Source organism: Drosophila gunungcola (genome assembly GCF_025200985.1).
Source record: "Drosophila gunungcola strain Sukarami chromosome 2R unlocalized genomic scaffold, Dgunungcola_SK_2 000004F, whole genome shotgun sequence".
NCBI lineage: Eukaryota > Metazoa > Arthropoda > Insecta > Diptera > Drosophilidae > Drosophila > Drosophila gunungcola.
This window is the reverse complement of record NW_026453167.1, coordinates 2,515,135-2,528,660: the sequence shown is the minus strand read 5'-3', so window position 1 is coordinate 2,528,660 and position 13,526 is coordinate 2,515,135. Positions and strand designations below refer to the sequence as shown.

Sequence of the window (13,526 nt, the reverse complement as noted above, 5' to 3'; positions counted from 1 at the left end):
AACATATTTTGCTAACTTTCCGGTCTAACTGATTAAATGGAAATCTTGTTTGCTCTTCCGAAGAACACTTAGCATCTCATTCTTTGATACGACTGAATGCTTTTCAACCGGGCGTTGAGTGCGATGAGTAAACAATAAACAATTTTCGAGGTTTTCTCCAGATGTCTGTGTACATAGCAAACAACCAAACCACCCACTACCCATCCCATACACCCACTCGGGGTTGCCAAAACAATACGAACGCATACATAGTAAGGTATCTATGTACATCCTCACGAATTCCGGAGTGGTTTCCTTAGAGCCTCCGCAACGCGTGCCGTTTTTCCCTGGCATTTTTTGTTATGCTGGTCCAGTTTATGCCCAAAGTTTTACTCTCAACTGATTTTCTGTACTTTGGGCAATTCCTTAAGGTTGAAGGTTAATTTATGGATATGTCGAAAGATTTGGCATTGTTCAACTTCCCTCTGCCAGCCAATTTACCTGAGTCGGGAATACAAAAAAAAATAAACACAATACATAAAAAAATGATTGGTGAAACTGATACCTATTTTTTAGAAAAAAAAAATTAATACGGTTGCGTTATTCGCTGTTAAATTAAAAATACACCATGGAACAGAAAGACCGTCCACACCAACAGCGTGAAATTTCTAACGAAAACCTGGTTGTACAGTATTTTCCTATTGGTACGTAAGGTACACAAAATTTTAATAAATTATTAAATAATCCACAATTGTGTTTTAAAGAATATATATAAAATTAATTTCCGGATGGGCTAAAAAATTTCGTGTTAAATCGCAAAAATGAATCTTTTGGATGTATTATTAAATCCCTGAATTGGATACACCCCACGATATGTCTTTTTGAATATTTAAACATAAAAGTGGTTTGCACCCAATTTTAGACCAGCAATTTTATTTATTGTCCATTTTAGATGCGCACCTTTTGGCAAAGGGCCTCAGGTGGTGGCTTTTGAACTTTATATTGCGTTTATTTATTGTTTTTGTCGTTTTCACTTTATTCAATTGTTGTTTTTTTTCACCGATGAATTTTTGCCGTTTTTTTTTGTTGCGTGTTGGCATTCATTAGCATCGAATGTCTAGCCGTCTGACGTTTGCATATAAATTGTCTAATGGGGCCAGCGGGCATTGATAATTGTACTTTATGGCAAGAGGATTTCTTTTGCCGATTCCCTTTTTTTTCCGAGTGATAATTTTATTTTATTTAAGAAAAGGGAATTACCAAAGGAAACGGAAAGTCAAGTGGTTGCTTGGAGCCACAAAAAGGACATTACCGAACGACCATTACTCAGCATAAAAATTAAATGATAAAACTTGACTACCAATCCTCCGCCCAAAGTCAATTGGCCAGCTTTTCCCATCTCAGTGAATTGACTTTTCAGCTTGGACCCATCACTTCATGCCACCAATGCGATTCATTGGCAGAGTCCTGGAATTAGGGCCAATGCCATTTGTCGGTCTGAATACGTATACGCAGTGTGAGCGTTAAAAGTTTTCGAGACCCAAATCACATTGAATGCCTGTCATCGCGGCATTACTCAAAACTCAGCCAAACAAAGAGGTTCACTTAGGTCGAACGAGCTTAGCGGTCCTTTCCATAATTCCATTCTTGGGTTCATAGTTTGCATCACTTCATTTGAGTCGAACATTTGCTGTTTTTTTTACGACCGTGTAGCTGGATATGTTTCGGGTGGCATTAAGGCAACGTGACGGAAATTTGAAATTTTAAGTTAAAAGGATACAAAAAGGAACGGAATGTGAAAATATCACTGCACGACAGGCAGATGTCGATTTTTCCAATACCCTTGAAAGTTCGGATAGTGCCAATAGTATTATTATTATACTTTACCAGTATTTGCTATTTACGATACTATACTATTTAAATTTAATAGCATATGTAATAAATGTTAAGTCGCTTACCTTTTGCCTATATAAAACATCTTGCCCGAACCTTAAAATTAAATTTATAACTTATGCTTCATTTTTTTTCTTAATTACTTTATTTAAGTTTTAATTTAATATGATAACCTTATACAGACTTTTATTTACAGTGCCACAACTTGAAGCTTAATCTTTAAAAAAGTGGTTAAAAAAAGTTTCTCCTACCATTTAGTGTAAATCCCCTACACTAAATGGTAATGTGGACAAAAAACCAAAACATTTTTTTTCCAAGGCAACAGTACGTGTGAGTGATATAGTTTGAGTCCAATGAGCAGAATCTATGAAGCGTTTATTTTGCACATTTTATAAAGCACATACACAGACCACACTATTGCACATACACAGCTTTTTCCGGTCTTTAATTTAAAGAATTACCTGGGTTTTCCTCGGTAAACGCAACCAATTTTTGCGTAATAAAAACATGCAAAGTTTCCTCCGCATAATAAAGAGCAAAGTTCTTCCTCAACAGAAATCTGCTTCTTTTGGTTTCACCAACTTTTTATACCCAAATACTAGTCCTAATCGTATGTGCAAAAGAAAAAAAAAATAGTTTCTCACTTTATTTATAAATTCCATAACAGAAAAAACTGTTGAGAAACCCCCTCAAATTTAGCAATTATTAAGTTTTTCAAGTTAATAACAGCTTGCGCCTTACTTTGAAGAGTTATTATTGGTAAGAAATTATGCATAATAGTTAGCGCCAAGCAGTTTGTGTATTTTGCAAATACCGGAGCACTTAAAAACTAAAAGCGAAAACTTAAAGTGAATCGAAAGGCGTGGCAAACCTGAATGAGTTTCTTTGTAATTAAAAAATAGTTACATATTTAATAGCCATTATTTTTGTTGTTTTACAAAGTTTTCGTGTCCCAAACAAACTTTTTGACATAAGCAGAAGCCCATTAACTTCTGAATTTGTTAAGAGTTCTGACGAACAAGTCGTTTGTTTAGCAGCTAACGAAGCTCAAACGACGTTCCCATGTCTGCAGAAGAGCTGTATCCTTGGCAGAATCAATTTCGTCTATGTGGGTGGGCCTAATGTGCACGTGCCTTTTGCTGCTGACCGGGATCCACTATGGGTGTTGTTCTAATTGAAAGGAATCATTCGCCAGTATGCAGGGTTGTAAATTTTCAATGAAGATAAATGGCCAGAGTTTATGCAAAAATTTGCACAATTTACGTTGAAAACGGTTGGTTGTAGCTCCGAATGATATACAATTGATGTGTATTCTCAGTGAAAGAGCAATTTTTCCCGACTGGCTGAAGTTTTTAAATTGTTCAGCTCGAGCCCACAACACATTTTTCTTTTCTTTCTTTTTTTTGGCAAGTAGATGTTGAATGAAATTTAAAAAATGTTTACATTTGTACTACCAAGAGTTGCTTAGTTCTTATATGTTGTTAAAATATCCAAAAATATGTTGTTAAAAGATAATCTTAGGCTTTTTAGTATATTGCTTGTAATTTAACACACTATTTCCATAAATTCTAGTTCTGTTCCTTTGAATTATTTTAACCAATTTAGTTTACGTTCCCTGTCTTTTTTAAACTATTTTCTTCTTTGTGACATAAGCGCGATTGGTGATTACTCCGTATAAAAATACAGAACTCATTTTACTTTTAATTTCCTCACGGAAAACTTTCTTTGTTAAAGTGGGGCTATTTTTATTTTAAGTTAATTTAATTTTATTATTTATTATTTTCTTTTTTTTAGGATATATTTCTTTAATATATTGATAATTTTTGATTAATACATTTTTCTGTTCTTCTTTTTCTAGCCAAAAGATAAATTCGTGAATTCAATATTTATGTTTCGTTTTCCTGGATATAAAAGAGTCTAAAGATTGTTTACCCGGTTTTAAGAGAAAGCTGTGAAAATTTGTATTGGCTTAAGACTTAAATTAAATTGTATATAAACGCATTGGTCCCATCGGTCAATAGCTCACAGCCAATTTATATTGATGTCTGCAGCAGAAAAGTGCGAAAAAAAAACTGAGAAAAACTCTGGTAAAAGAAGAATTGGCAGGCTGTCCAGGGATACGCTATTTATTGTATTCTTTCTTGCCCAAATTTGTATCATGTTTACTAAACTTTTACGAGTCATGTTGGCATATTTGTGAACTGCTGACTAAACTATATTTTTATTCAACCATGTTTGTGCTTTGTTTGTTCCTTTGTTGTTATTTGCTGTCCTACGAGCTCTGGTTTTTAATTGCAGCCACTGGGGGCGAGGCTTTTTGTCTGCCACCTTATACACAACACCTGAAAATCCATTAACAGCTACATGACAACTCTCTGCGGAATTGGTTGCCCTTTACTGTTTGCCAACCCACAAAAAACTGCTTTAGCAAGGTTTTACAGAGCTCTAAGTTGGCTTAAAACGGATAGAAAATTTGCCTTTCTTTTCCATAGCTGAAAGATATAAAAAGCTTATGGATATATTCGCACGGACATCAAGCTTCCAAAAGCCTAAACTCTTAAACTTAGTTGAAGCAAGTTAAATTCTTACATAGTTTTTTATTAAAACTAGTCTTTTATGTTTCCTAGTCATTTTTTGTAGCTTATTGCAAATAACTTTAATTCAATCAAATATAAGAAAAAGCATCCTTTTGAAGCAATCTTTAATGTTTTCATCTAAATGATAAAAATTCTAAAAACAATATCTGAGTTTTGAATTAAAATTTTATATTCAATATTTACATTTTGATTAATTATTTTAAATATGAAAATATTCGAACTTTGTATTTAACTATTTTCGGTATTGCTTTAAATACTTGAAAATTTCATGTAGTCCATTAAAAATTTTAATAAAATGTATTTAAGTCAAATAGGACACATTTTAAATCTAATATATTTCAAAATTATTGAAATCCGCAAATGGAGGAAAATCAAAGTGAAAAATATTTAATGTACAAAATATTTGGACTTACCTCGTTTTTGTTACCAATGTAATTGGGGTAATGTTACGTGGGGTGCCATTACCATTTAAGTCAAAAAGGATTAAATGGAGAAACCATTATAAATAGTTCTTAGTTCCTAGCACCACAAGATTAAACTAAATCCTAAAATATGCCGTTCGACATTTCATGTTTGATAAACTGAACTGCAAATTGGGATAATTGCTGCTAGTATTTTTATATGCCCTTATTAGGAGCTCAAGTCGATTAAAAACTTGGGGGCCTGAACTTGGGCCAAAGTCATTAGAACTTCGGACAAATTGTATCTTGAGCAATTAATTAGGGAAATTCAAGTGTTGTCCCGAAATGACACTCGGCGATTTATTATTTGCCCGAATTCAAATTGACAAAGTTTTGACCTACCACGTGCCACGAGTTGCTTTAAAAGTTTTTATTTTTCCAAAAAAATACTAAATTTCCCGTCAGTTTGAATTTGGCTCTCTTGGCGTGCGGTAGAGATTTTGCTCAGTGCTATAATTTAAAAACACAGTCATTTGCATATAGAAAGAAACAAATAAGCTGTCATTCATAGGCAATTATTGTATGTAGTATGTGTTGGCGATCTGCCTGCTTGTATTTTAAATGATTAAAATACTGCCCCGCGTTTTGACGGCACAAGGGAAATGACATGGAAAATAAATAAATAAACATAGCTTTTAGCATATCAAGTGATTGCTTGTACAAGTGTTGAATAATAGCAGAAGTTGAGAAATAAATTTCATTTTTATATTTGCCTTAACGGCTGAATGGTTTTGCTATTTAAGAAATTCCGTTTCCCCTTTAGCAATCAACCTAATTTGGAGCAAAATATTTCAACATTTTCGTTGAGTAATTGTAAACAATTCAAAATATTCTCATCCAATTTAGTTTACTATAAAGTGGGAAAGGAATTTTTAGATCAATCGTTATTTTTCTTTTTCAAACAATTTGCGTATATATTACAAACGCCGTTGGTAAGTTTAATGGTATGAAAAAATATAAAGCAATACATTTTGTTTATATAAAAAACAAAAATATTGCTGAATTTATTGGATAAATGCATACAAACTATGTTGAACTCGTTACCAAATAATTACAATTTAAATAGCTCTCAAAATATTAATACATTTAACGCACAGTTGAATAATTTTCGTAAATTGATGCTAATTTTTTGTGTTTAAATATAAAAAGTTCATCAGAAGGAAATTGGGAAGCACGCTCTTATGTTCTCATCTGAATATTAATGTTAAAGGTGTTTTTTTTTGTTATATAGATAACTCCTAACGAAATTGCGAAGTTCATCAGAAGAAATTGAGAAGCAAGCTCTTATGTTTTTATTTGAACATCTTATATAGTACGCTTCTAACGAAATTGCATGAAAATTCGTTGACTTTTCGGCTTATCTTTTGGGCCCTGTCTAAATTGAAAAGTTGTGTATTCACTTACTCCTTTTAAGCTCACCACATACGTTAAAAAAGATAGCTAACAAAGGCAAGAGGCTACAGTGAAAAGAAGCTAATGGTATTTGGAATACCACCACCTGGTTTGTGGTGGTGCACATTTCTTTGTCTAAGCAATTCCCTTGCAGCTACATTTTAATTTGAGTAAGTTGGCTCAGGTTGTAACCCCAAACTAAGGCGAAATCCCCATTGAGCTACAGAAAAGCGCACCGAGTGAACACTTGAACATAATGAAATGAAATGAAATTAACATCGCAAAGCTTTAAGTGCCGTCGAAGTTCATGATGATGATATAGGGGTGGCGGATTGTAAACAGAAAAGTTGGCAACTTTTGCAGGGCCAAGGACCTCGCGTTTGCTCCTTTCAAACGATCTGCATCGTTTGCATAATTTATTTTTTTCATGGCGGACTAACAAAGTGGGTTACGAGTTCCGTTGAATTTGCTCAAATCCTGCAATGTTGGTACACCAAGTAATTTCTGTCCTAAAGGCAAAGAGCGCAGCTGCTTTAAATATTTATCTGCCTTCTTTACAACCCCTTTAAATGAAGTCTTTGTGATCATTTGACTGTTATGATTGCTTGCCAGGCAACTTGGCAGACAAAGTACACAAAATGTCAACTTGCTGTCTGATTTCATTAAGCCTAATTAGTCTTACCCTTGAACGCTTCTAAGCAGCCAGCCAGTGCAGCTGATTGAGTTTAATGAGTTTTTCCAGCAATTTCCACTTGACACGCTGCATTTCTCAGAAAATCGCTTAGGACATAACAAAGGAAGCCAACTAACTTCTACTCTATTCAGGCTTTTATTTGGCATAAGCTATCGCGCAATAAAAGACGGGGAGCTGAATGAATTGGCAAAAGGTTGGCTTAACAAGGAGGGAAATGCCATCCCCGCTTGTCTAACACGCAATTGTTAATCCATATAGTTAAGCTTTTATACACCCTTGTTATTTATTGCGTCTTCTTGAAAACACCTTTATTTTGATCATGACTTTGCGCAATTTTTGGCTTTGTTGTAATTTGACGGATTACCTTACAAAAGTGTTATGTACACAAATTTACATTTTAATTTTGGTTGTATATTCAGTAAAAAATAGTCTTGAGCTGGAAAAACAAAACACAAATTATTATAGACTTAACGTTAAAATGGTATGTAATATCTAAACAAATTTATATTTTCATTTTAAATATTTGCTTATTTTTTAATCAGTAAAAAAAAATCTGATGTTGGTTCTGTTGATTTTATTTGTTTATTAAGTCTTTCAATATTACATACTGAAAAATTTTGCGTTTAATTTAAACGTGTAAACAGCGAAGAAACATTTTTGAAATGGAATTCAAAATTTTTTAAATTGGTTTAAGCTAGGAGTTCTAATCAGTTTTCAGAAAAAAATTCAGGCTAAGGATGCCAAACATTTTTCCGCCTAATTTAATTGCCAACTAGGTACTAGGTTTGCTTTTTAATTAATTGTAAAAAATAGTAAGTCATTTTCAATACACAAATATTAAAAAACTGTTTAATTTTTCATTTTACTATTTTTGGAAGCAATTTAAATGTGATTAAAAATTTAGTTCAAATTTAAACCATATTTAACTAAAAAAAAATCACTTTATTCAAGTAGGAATGATTTCACATTTAATTTTAATATTTAAATACAACTTTAAATTCCATTGTTAGCTATTTATTTTTACTTATCCACTTGTTTATCAGCGTAGTCAGTCGATAATTGTTTAATTAAATCTTTTATTAAAAATTTGGTCAATAAATCCCATGACAATTTGCGAAAAATTCTATTAATCACAGAGAATAAAGATTTCTTTGGACTTTAAACTTTACTCAACAATTGCAAAGCTGCCAAGGTGTAAACACCAATGAAAAGTATTTATTCAACCACTCAATTTATCGGTTGATGGAATAAACTACTTTCAGATGAAACTTTCGCTCTGAGCGAAGCAAAACAATTTAAATTACTCTTTGCGAAATGTCTGTAGACGAACACAATGAAGTTTCAGTTGGGAATATCCAAAGAGCCAAAGAGGACCGGCAAAAATGCCAGAAAGCTTATATAATCAAGCATAAATCTGAATTGTGCGCAACCATAACTTGGCTGTCACTTGCCAAAACAAAAGAAAAAAAACCGTCAAATCCCGGGAGTCGACCGAGTTATGGGCGTATCTGATTTATCTGTTTTATTTTCCCTGGAACTTATTTCGCCAGCGAGTGGGCAGTGTTATAAATGCTTTCTGTGTAAACTGTTAACCGCATAGATTTCTGCGAAACATCGGATCTCGGGTTACGCAAGTAATCCAATCTGCTCTTGAGTGACCTGCAAAGCTATTTTCCTGATTGCTGTCAAATAGATTATGTAAAGTGAACACACCCTTGTGAAAAATTTCAGTTAAGTCCCTCTGGCGAATTTTTCTTCCTAGCAAATGCAGTTTATATATATACCTACATGATTAATTGGTGTCCAGCATGGACGAACACGCTCTTTGACAGGTGTCGCCAGGATGTCGCAACACGCTGTTTTAGCGTCATCCCATAAAGGGGGCGCACTTTTGATTTACGATTGACTATATCGTGTCTGCCTCTATGCTAGAAATAAAAATGGAACAAAGGAAAAACAAATGGAAAAAATGTAATAAATAAACCACCTTTTCCTAGGCAGTGTCAGTGGGATTTGCCTTTAACCGCGGGCCATGGCACTTAAATTTCTAACGAAAGCAAATAATTTAATTTAAAAGGCAAGGTATGCAAAATATTAATCGTTTCGAGTTTGTCCGGCTTAATTTCAACTGGAAATTGTGCGAGGTGTAGACAATTTTTCAATTTGAAAAGCCAAAAAAATACCTTTGAAAAGAACTATAAAATATTTAAATATTAATATAAGTGTTAATTAAATAATTTACGGAATTTCTGAAGTAAACTATTTATATTAACAACATTTAACATTTTAATTAAGTTCTGTTTATTGCAGCTTAAAGGCAAGTCCTGCAATCCTGCAAATGCGAAAGAATACGGACAAAATATTAAATATAAGTAAAATCACAAGTGAAAAGTGCTTTATTGCTGTACTAAATCTAGAAACTAAAAATACACTTTTTTGCCAGCCTTCTTTGTATCAACTATGTATGTGTTGTAAGAAAATTAAGTTGATGCTGACATTCAAGCAAGTCATTGAAAATAATAAAAAAATGTAAATGTAGCTTACCAACAAGGACTTCTAAATTAAAGCCGACAGCCAAGTAATCCAAGTCATCACACTTTGCCCAAGATATCATGCATATGGAATTTAACGAAAATTCACTTACAGTTTCTTGACCCTGGCGACAGTTGCCGGTTGTTTGATTTCCATCTGAATTGAATCTTGCATTATGCTAATAATCTTGGATGGGTTCAGCGCAGTTCAGTTGTGCTTTCTTGCTCAGTACATGTCTTTGGTGTAATTGTAATGATTGTTATTTGATTTCTCCTTTATTGGCCGGTCCTTTACGGTCGTTGGGCTGTGGAACAAAGGCTCCATTGTCGTCGAGCAGGCATCTTTTCCCCTGTTTCGTTTATGGTTATAAGTTAGTGGGCTCCGTGAGCCATCAATTTTGATGGCTTAGCCCACGCAGGCACATTTTGCTTGAGAAAAGCTTCAAATGCCGGAAAAACTGTCACCCATCAAATCATCGAGGTTAATGTCGCGTGTCCACAGCTCACGCATCTTTTCACATCGCCCCCTTTGGGGATCATTATGCCCATTGATATATACCATATATTCGCACATGCCAGGCAATCTGCTTACCTCAAGAGTTTTTCCTCAACTTTTCCATTATCCAAGATGAGCGAAAAGTTTGGGGTAAATTCAGTTAAAGCGATAAATGTATACGAAACCACCTGCTAAACTCCAAAAAAGCATTTACTGGCACTTTGCATATTATATGTGGGGGATGATTAAACTGCGTTTGATGATGCGAAAGGATTTTATGTTACCTGTTTTTTTTAGCATACATTTTGGGGCAGCTCGTCTCTGTTCTAATTGGTTGTAATTACAAGTTTAATATATAACATAGTGCTTATATTAATATTAGGTGTGATATTTCGTAAATTCGTATGTGGATTTAAATTATTCCTAACAATTAAAATAATAACACACATTATTAGACACTTCACGTATTATTTTTAATTTCTACAAAATAAACATATAACTAATTATTGTGATTGATAATAATAGGTAACTGTTTTATATTTCTCATATAGTTATAATTTTAATGCTAATAAATTGGCCTTTTAATTGTGTATAACAATAGGGGTTTTTTAACTCGTTAATTTTAATTACATTACATGCACAATGCAAATAACTACGCACATAAAAGGTTTACCTGGTAATAATACAATAAACGCATTGAATTTATTGTTCTCTGTTGTCTAAATTTGTTGCCCACCAATCAATAAAGTAATGTCTATGTGTAATCGATACTCCGACAAACCTGTTAGAAAAGTAAACGCAGTCATTGACTGATGGTAAATGTCTGATGGTAATTGATATCCTCACCATATGCGGGAGTTTAAGCAATTGAACACTCTACTCAAAAATCAGTAGGGCATATTGGTTATGCTAAAATACCAATAGTCATTTAAGTCTTACAATTTGAAATAGAAAGTATTTCCAAAGTATTTTGAAAATTTTATGTACGCCCTGGCAATTAAGTCTTGTTGTAGAAACATGTAAATAGAAATATTTAAATTGTTTTCAAGTTGCTGTGAAATTCTGTTTTTTTTTTATTGGCCTATTGTCGTCAGAAATAATTACTACAAGTATTTATTTCGTTCTACAAATTTCTTGATTGTTCTAACACACAGAATTTAAAGTTCTTTTATGGGTATTTTAAAGTCGGATCAGCTTTTGAAAGTGACCTTACGTTTATTATCTTGTTGTGTGAAATCGATATTTATCAGTTTTCCAAAAATGTTGTTGTTTTATCTGTCTGCTTCTATTTTTTAGCACGTTCTTGTGGCGCCATTTATTTGCATAATTAAAGCCGTTCGGCTAGATGGTAGGCGAGATTAGAAGTCGCTAAGATGATGGCAGGTAAGTCGCGTCTATTTATATTGGTTTTGCAAAGGGGGGCCCTAATTTGCAATGCAAATTGAAGCGAACCGAATAGAATCGATGTAGTTTATAGGCGGTTAACAAATTTATGCGAGCGGCGCATGCGAGAAATCTTTCTCTGTCTCGAAATTGATTGGGCTGGTCTTCCTCAAGTTTGCCACCCAGTTTTCTGCATTCCACTGGGAATTCCTGATCGAGATAAACTTTGTTTTGCCAGCTGTTTAGCTGTTCAGCTGGCCAAGATGCTGGCTCTGAACCAGTCGTAAAAAAAGCTCGTAAAATGCCATTGTCATGGACATATAACTAAGCCGTCGCCGACCACGCAAACTAATTAATTGCTAGGGCTTGCCAATAAACTTGCCAAAGCGGAACTACTTACTATGCACCAATTAGGGAAAAATTAGCTGAAAAGTAAATACAGCTGTCGTTTGGGAAAAAGGAGAACGTTAAATGGATATTGGTCAAATTCCGGACTATACATATTTTTGTAATTAAAAAAGTAGTACCAAACTAATACCATAATGCAGACCAAAATACCAATTACATATATTTTAAAAATCGCCTTCAACATAAAACAAAAAATTTACCAATTTGAGGCGAAATTGGTCAAGCGGAGTAATAATAATCTTAAAGATAATTTTCAAACGACCAATAAAGATGTAGTTTAAGTTCACACAAAATAAATTTAATTTCTGCAGACCTCTTTTTAATTTAAAATTTGTTGAAAAAAAAATTTAAAAAAAAAGGACTTTTTAACATAACCAGAACGAGAAGGCGTATTTATTTCGCATTTAAATGAAACTTTATAACAACAAAAAAATGTGTTCCTGCAACGTAAATATAATATGAAAATATTTTTGCTTTCACAGAATTTATTAAGGAAAGTTATTTGATTTTCAGCATTGAACGTGGTTTCGTTTTATTTGGCTTATTTGTGTTTTAAAATAATGTTCATTTTGAGAAACACAGAAAAAACAAAGCAGTTGGAAACAAAGCTTTAAATATCCAGTGGACAATGGTAAAAAAGGCAATTTGTTTGGCATAAACTCGAGCTTCAAAGATAGCACCTTCAAAATTAAGAAATAATTTATGCATTTTGGTTTGTGTTTTTTTTTTTGAAAACAAACCTTGGTTGAAACTTTTTAAAAATTGTACGTATGTATGTTGACAATTTTTTTATTTTAGTAGATAATATGAATATAACATTATCACTAACATTTTTTAAATTAGGGGTGACAAACAAAAAAATTACTTTCTTGGACATTTTTTTTTGTTTTAAAAATGGCAAAAACGGGGCAACATTTATGAAGGCTCTTGATTTGCACTTGTGTTAGTTTCGGCTTTTTTGGACATATACAAAACATTGAATAACTGGACGATACAAACAAGTTTATTAAAAACTTGTCACGACTTCAGAAATGTCCTAGAAAATAAAGTTTTTTCGCTTCCAATTTTTAAGTAATTTGTAAAATTTAAGTGTTAGAACATCTGGTCACACAATTTGTTTTCTGTTTCGAGTTCGTTTAATTTAGGTATAGTTCCTAAGGCACAAGTTGTGACCAATTTACTACCCAAATATTCAGCTTCTGTCCATAATAAATGTACCAGGAGCTTACGGCACATGTGTGTGTCATAAAGAGAAATACGGGAGCGTATAGGTCGGTATACACGTATATGCAACCATATACACACGCTTTTATGGCCGACTCGGCAATTTATTTCACTTGGCTAGCTTTTGAGTGTTTTGCGCGAGGAGGACTATTTGCATTTTCCCCGTGCACTTATCTAAACTGCATTTATGGTGGGGCTTTGCAAATATGTAATATCGGCGGAGCTTTAAGTTTGGCATTGACATTGGCATCAAGGCTTTAAGCCCATGGCCCAATGGCTGTCGTATCGCGAGATAACAATATTGCATCTCTCAAGTGTTCCGGCCACGAACAGTCGCTTTTTCCCAGACTCAAGAGCTAGCCAAACACTTGAGCATCTTGTGCAGCAGAATGAGATTCAGTGAGGGAAAATTACTTTGGCATAAGCATATGACTTGGTAATCCACTTATTATCAAATTGTCCCTGAAA

At 33.5% G+C, this 13,526-nt stretch overlaps 1 protein-coding gene across 7 annotated transcripts in view; it reads left to right on the top strand.

Moving 5' to 3' along the window:
- Positions 1–13,526, top strand: part of LOC128254277 (G-protein coupled receptor dmsr-1) — a 78,007-nt gene that overhangs the window by 43,332 nt on the left and 21,149 nt on the right. For 4 of the 7 annotated variants that reach the window (XM_052983214.1, XM_052983215.1, XM_052983213.1 and 1 more), the window contains one exon: positions 11,340–11,426. The exons of the other annotated variants lie outside the window; for them this stretch is intronic. The gene's annotated coding sequence lies outside the window, so the exon portion shown is untranslated. The remainder of the gene's footprint in view (positions 1–11,339; positions 11,427–13,526) is intronic. 7 annotated transcript variants of the gene reach the window in all.